This window comes from Panthera pardus, unplaced genomic scaffold, assembly GCF_024362965.1.
Source record: "Panthera pardus isolate Hobbes unplaced genomic scaffold, ASM2436296v1 HiC_scaffold_8, whole genome shotgun sequence".
NCBI lineage: Eukaryota > Metazoa > Chordata > Mammalia > Carnivora > Felidae > Panthera > Panthera pardus.
Window position 1 is genome coordinate 47,174,541 of NW_026527013.1, and position 6,000 is coordinate 47,180,540.

At 42.2% G+C, this 6,000-nt stretch overlaps 1 long non-coding RNA gene across 11 annotated transcripts in view; it reads right to left on the reverse strand.

Moving 5' to 3' along the window:
- The window catches only part of LOC109254654 (uncharacterized), a 63,600-nt gene extending 58,468 nt beyond the window's left edge, over nt 1-5,132 (reverse strand). For 4 of the 11 annotated variants that reach the window (XR_008420383.1, XR_008420379.1, XR_008420384.1 and 1 more), the window contains exon 1: nt 4,895-5,128. This is a non-coding gene — a long non-coding RNA (uncharacterized LOC109254654). Of the gene's footprint in view, nt 1-4,682; nt 4,748-4,894 lie in introns of all 11 variants that reach the window. The other 7 variants (XR_008420388.1, XR_008420385.1, XR_008420382.1 and 4 more) reach the window with 4 other exon arrangements.
- Between the last annotated feature and the right edge of the window lie 868 nt (nt 5,133-6,000).

Here is a 6,000-nt window from a genome sequence, read left to right on the forward strand (position 1 = left end):
TTATTTTTGAGACCGAGAGAGACAGAGCATGAATGGGGGAGGGTCAGAGAGAGAGGGAGACACAGAATCCGAAACAGGCTCCAGGCTCTGAGCCATCAGCCCAGAGCCCGACGCGGGGCTCAAACTCACGGACCGTGAGATCATGACCTGAGCCGAAGTCAGACGCTTAACCGACTGAGCCACCCAGGCGCCCCTTCATCAACGCTTATTTTTATTGATTTGTTCATTTTTGATAGTAGCTATCCTAATGGGCCTGAGTTGTTAATTCTGGCCTCATAAAATTAAGTGGGAAGTGTTCTCTCCTTTACTATTTCTAGAAGAGTTTATACAGAATTAGTATTATTTCTTCCTTAAACACTTGTAAAACTGCCCAAGTGAAGTTTATCTTGCAGGAAAGGTTTTCAGATTCTTTATTAGTTCTTAAGTAAGCTTCAGTAGTCTTTCAAGGAATTTGTCCATTTCACCTAAGTTATCAAGTTTACTGACAGAAATTGTTCATAATATTCCCTATTAGCATCTTAATAGGGAATATTAAATTTCTGTAGAACATACAGTAATATTCTTTTTCATTTGTAATATTAACATTTGTATCTTCTGTTTTCTCCTGACAAGTCTAGCTAAAGGTTTGTCAATTTTATCTTTCAAATACCAGCTTTTGGTTTTAGTGACTTTATTTTTGTTTCAAATTTTCTCTATTTTTATTTCAAACTTTATTTATGCTCTTATTTTCATTATTTCCTAGTTTCTTCTTCTTTGGGGCTTAATTTGCTCTTCTGTTTTTTAGTTTCTTAAGGTACAGGCTGAGAGCATTGATTTGAAGTATTTTTTGTTTTCTAATGTATTTTAATGCCATGCATTTCCCTCTAAGCACTGCTTCAGCTTAGTCCTATACATTTTGACGTGTTACATTTTCATTGCCATTCAAAATAATTTTTAATTTCCATTATGCCTTTGTCTTTGACTCATGGGTTACTTAGAAGTGCGTCGTTTAATCTCCACAAATATTTGGAGATTATTGGGATACTGTTATTGATTTCTCATTTAATTCATGTAGGACCAGAGAAATCATATTTCTTTAAATTTTTTGAGGTTCATTTTATGGCCCAGAATATCTAACATTGTGAATTTTCCATATGCACTTGAAAAGAATGTGTATTCTGCTGTTGTTGGATGTAGTATCCTTTCAAAGTCAATTCAACCAAGTTGGTTGGTAGAGCTGCTTAGGTTTTCTACATCCCTATTCATCTTCTACGTACTAGTTCTATGGATTAATGAAGTAGGACTGTTGACATCTCCAACTGAAACTGTGTATTTGTCTATTTCACCTTTAGGTTCTTTCACTTGTGTTAAGTGTATTCACATTTATTTTTATTTTATTTTTTTAATTTTTTCTTTAATTTTATGTATTTTTGAGAGAGAGACACAGTGTGAGCAGGGGAGGTGCAGAGAAAGGAGACATAGAATCCAAAGCAGGCTCCAGGCTCTGAGCTGTCAGCACAGAGCCCAACATGCAGCTCGAACTCATGGACTGTGACCTGAGCTGAAGTCAGATGCTCAACTGACTGAGCCACCCAGGAGCCCCAGGGTATTCACATTTTCATTGTTATATATTCTTGAGGAATTGACCCTTTACTCATTATGCAATGCTCTTTATCTTTCCCGATAGTATTTCTTGATCTGATGTCTACTTTGGTACTAATACAGCCACTTCATCTTTCTTTTCATTAGAGTTTTGAGTAGTATATCTTTTCTCTTTTACTTTTAACCTATCCATGTCTTTATATTTAACTTGGATTCAAAAAACATTGGGCAATTCCCTTCATCTTCTCTGAAATTTTTTCTTTTTTTAATGTTTATTTTTGAAGGAGAGAGAGACAGAGCATGAGGGGGGAGGGGCAGAGAGAGAGGGAGACACAGAATCCCAAGTAGGCTCCAGGCTCCAAGCTGTCAGCACAGAGCCCAACGTGGGGCTCAAACCCGTAAACCGTGAGATCATGACCTGAGCTGAAGTCGGAGGCTCAACCGACTGAGCCACCCAGGCACCCCTGAAATTTTTTCATTTCTTACATGAGTTAAGCAATTATCTTTATCAAAGTGATATAGGAGAATTAGATGAAAGGAGACACAGTAAAAGCATTCTGTAAATCCAACAAAGCTATATATACAAACACGTCTATCGTTATGTACAAATATACATGTAGGTTTCATAAACCAATCCATGGTGCCCAAAGTCTAATGCCTTATTTTCATCTATCAGTGCTCTCTATAACTAATTTCCTGCATTTTCAAATTTATTGTTTTTATTTTAATGAAACAGAGGATAAACAAATTTACCTTTCCTTTTCTGAAGTAAAAACTCTTGTCTGAAAACTTTTATAAGCCAATATCAACCTTATTAGTAAATTCTTAAGGACCTGCTATGCGTTAAATTAAATTCTTGATCCCTTTATTAAAGTAAAAAAATAATCAGTTTTGGCTAAGACCCACACTAACATTGCAAGATTTAGTTATTTCATTTGAGTCAAACAAAAAAATAAAATGTTAAAGACAAGTATTTCTCAAAGAAACAATATAAACATCCAGGATTTCTATCACTATTGAAAAGCCTAACTTTTCAGGAAGATTCTTTTTTCTTTAAAAAAACAACCAAACATGGGGCGCCTGGGTGGCTCAGCCGGTTAAGTGTCCAACTCCGGCTCAGGTCATGATCTCACAGTTCGTGGATTCGTGTCTTGCATCAGGCTCTGTGCTGACAGCTCAGGGCTTGGAGCTTGCTTTGGATTCTGTCTCCCTCTCTTTCTGTTGCTCCCCTGCTCTCACTCTCTCTCTCTCTCTCACTCTCTCAAAAATAAAGATTAAAAAAAAAGTACAAACAAACAAAAACAGAGAAAACAGGTGATACAATTTCTGAGGTGGAGGAAAATATAATAAACACTGTTTGATTCCCAAGTGTCCAATATGGTGAGGTAATGGATATAAACTATATATATAGGGGCACCTAGTTGGTTCAGTCAGTTAAGCTTCCCATTCTTGGTCTCAGCTTAAGTCTTGATCTCAGGGTCGTGAGTTCAAGCCCCACTCTGGGCCTGGAGGGTACTTAATAAATAAGTAAATAAATAAATAAATAAATAAAGCATATAAACTGTCAATATAAATACTACATGCTCAACAAATGTTTATTACGATTGTTGCAGTTATTCAGCATACTATACTGTATGCTGAACTGAAATAGTGAGCAAGACCAAGGACAACTAATTCTTTAAAGCCAATTTCAGGAAACTGGAACATAAACAGGCCCACTCTACAACTGTTTACAATATTAAAATGAATAATTGCAAATAACGAAAAAGTCAAATCCTGGAATCTCTCATATGCTTTCAGTTAGATATCATCAATCAATGGCTACTTTTTTCAACAAAGACCTATGTGGAGACAAGCTACTGCTTTTACGCAAACATCTCCCATTCACTCAACAGGTCAAGATCAATCAGCTATTTATACATACTTCAGACACAAGGCATCACATACTATGTGTAGTCATGGTAGGCTTACAAAAAACTGGTCATATTCTGGCAAAGCATGTTGTATGATAAACAGATCATAAACAGAAACTATCACTGGCACCCAAGAGGCAAAATCCAGCTGCGTTTCTTTATCCCTAATCCCAGTTTCAGCTGCAGGTTTTTTCCAGAAAGAACAGTAGCTTGATTTACTCAACACTCTGCTGAAGTCAGGGTGTGGTCACCCTTCTCCAAATAATATTACAAATGGATTTTCCCTGAACTCTTGTAGCAACAGGATCTTAAAAGTAGTTACTGGTAAGAAAAGGTGAGATTAAGGTCAAAATGCATGCCTACAAAAAAGTAATAAATAACAGCTTTTAAGGACCACCTAGAGATATGGGAGGCAGGGTATTATTGAGACCAAAAGAAAGAGGTAAACACAGTACAGAACACGAATATCTTTTAAGCTTTCAACATTGAGCCACGGTAACAGTTGAAGACTATCTGTTTTTGCCAGCTTTCCTGTTAAGTACTGACAGTTTCATCCCAAATTGTTACAATACACTATTAACTGCCCGAAATACAAATGAATCATTTTCCTTCTTGATCATCAGAACTGGTCTAAATGTAAGAGTGAATTCAGAAAAATCAGTTAAATGTCTCCTTTATTAGTTCTAAAACACCACCAACTAGAGATTCGGAAAGGCTCAGAAGCCTTTTTCTAAGGCAGGGAGAGATAGGAATGTGCTTAATAAATTAATAACTGCATTCCTTCACTCTGGCTAGCCTAGAGAACAAAAATCAACCTCTGTTCTGCGGGCGTGCACCCCCATCTCCCACACTGTGATGTATTCCCAGACATTCCAACGGCTTTGAAATGAGCAACTGCACTTACAAGCCGTTTGCGCTGCCTCAGCCTCTAACTAGTGTTAGGAGACTACTAAGTGCCCAGGACAAAGTAACCGCCCCACATTATCTTTTCATGGTCTTTGAAGCACGTTTTGTGCCCTGATAAGGAAACTGAGGCCCAAGCTCACACAGGCAGTGCTGAAGACCCACCAGGGGGCCCACTCCAAAGCCCTGGCACTAAACCACCATGAAACTTTGGTCTTCAGTGCCTTAACTAGGCACCTGTTTCCCTGAGGGCAAGGGCATGACTTAGGTGCTCTAAATACTCACTAGGCAAGGAGTGATTATGAAGTGAACTTTCTGTTCTTCATGGCCACTGTCAGGTCGCAAGCCCCCTGGAAAAGTGGGGAAACTGAGGCCCGGGCTAACTGACTTGCCAGAGATCACAGAGTCCGTAATGGGCAGAGAGAAGCCTAGAGGGTTGATCTTTGCGATTCTCAACGTCCGTGTATAACACGGTCCCGAGCTTCTACCTGGCTTACCCGGCCCCTGGATCCCGCAGACTTTCAGAGGAAGGGGTCTGGGCAGGGGTGCTCCCCACCCGGATCGTTTCCCGTCCGCAGCCTCCGCGGACAGGGGAAAGCAGCGGCCCGCCCGGCGGCCCCACCCGCCGCCAGCTGCAAGGCACCACGCCAGGCATGTGTTGCCTGTTCATAGACACTCCCTCCTCCGCCTTTACCCCTTTACCACCTCCGCCCACGTCCCAGCCCAGCTGAGCACGCCTGCGCGCCCGGGCCCATAGCCCGTAGGCCCGTGGGCCCTCGAGCCCACTGGTCACGTGGGGCTCCACGCGGCCCTGCTGCCACCAATTGCAAAACGGGCCTCGCGTTCGCCACGCCCCCTTGCTGCCGCACCCCCTCGAGGGAGAGCTGGACCCCCAGCTGGCCCTTGTTCCTCCCTGCTGTGGCGTGTGCACCGCTTCTTTGCGTGCTGTGTGTGTGTGTGTGTGTGTGTGTGTGCGCGCGCGCGCGCGCGCGCGCGCGGCTGGTAGAGGTGGGGGAGGCGGGGTTTGAAACTTGGTTGAGGTAACTGAGGCCACAAGCTCTAGTGGAAAGCGGGGGAAGACGCGATGTGGGGGCAGTGCTTTGTGGGGAAAGGGCCAGTTCCCTGGAAAAGGAAGGAAGTAGGTGTCGTGGGCTGCACACACCGCCCTTTTGGGGGAAGTCAGAAAGAACTCCAGGCTTTCCCATTTTATGGCTAAATTACTTGAACCCTCACTAACTCTGTCTAGAGTAGTTACACGTGGACCAGTAATGATCATCTATTGAGCACCGCCGTGGGCCAGGTCTCTGATCTTCCAGTAGGAATAGCAGGCTCATAAAGATCATCTCATTCGAAGGCACCCACCTGGCCAGTGGCGTTCTCTGTAGGCTAGTTCAGGGCCCCCTTAGAACTTCAGTGACACTCAGACTTCTATCATTAACTTAACGCAATTCCAGGTATTCTCGTGCAGCTTTCTCGTGCATGGTTTTATGAAGAAAAGATAAGACTGTATCTAGACCATGTTGCTGTGTTCAAAACCCGACATACGTACCTATGTCAGTTGTGTGTATTCTTAAGCCACAGGTCCCTCAACCAAGCCACCTAC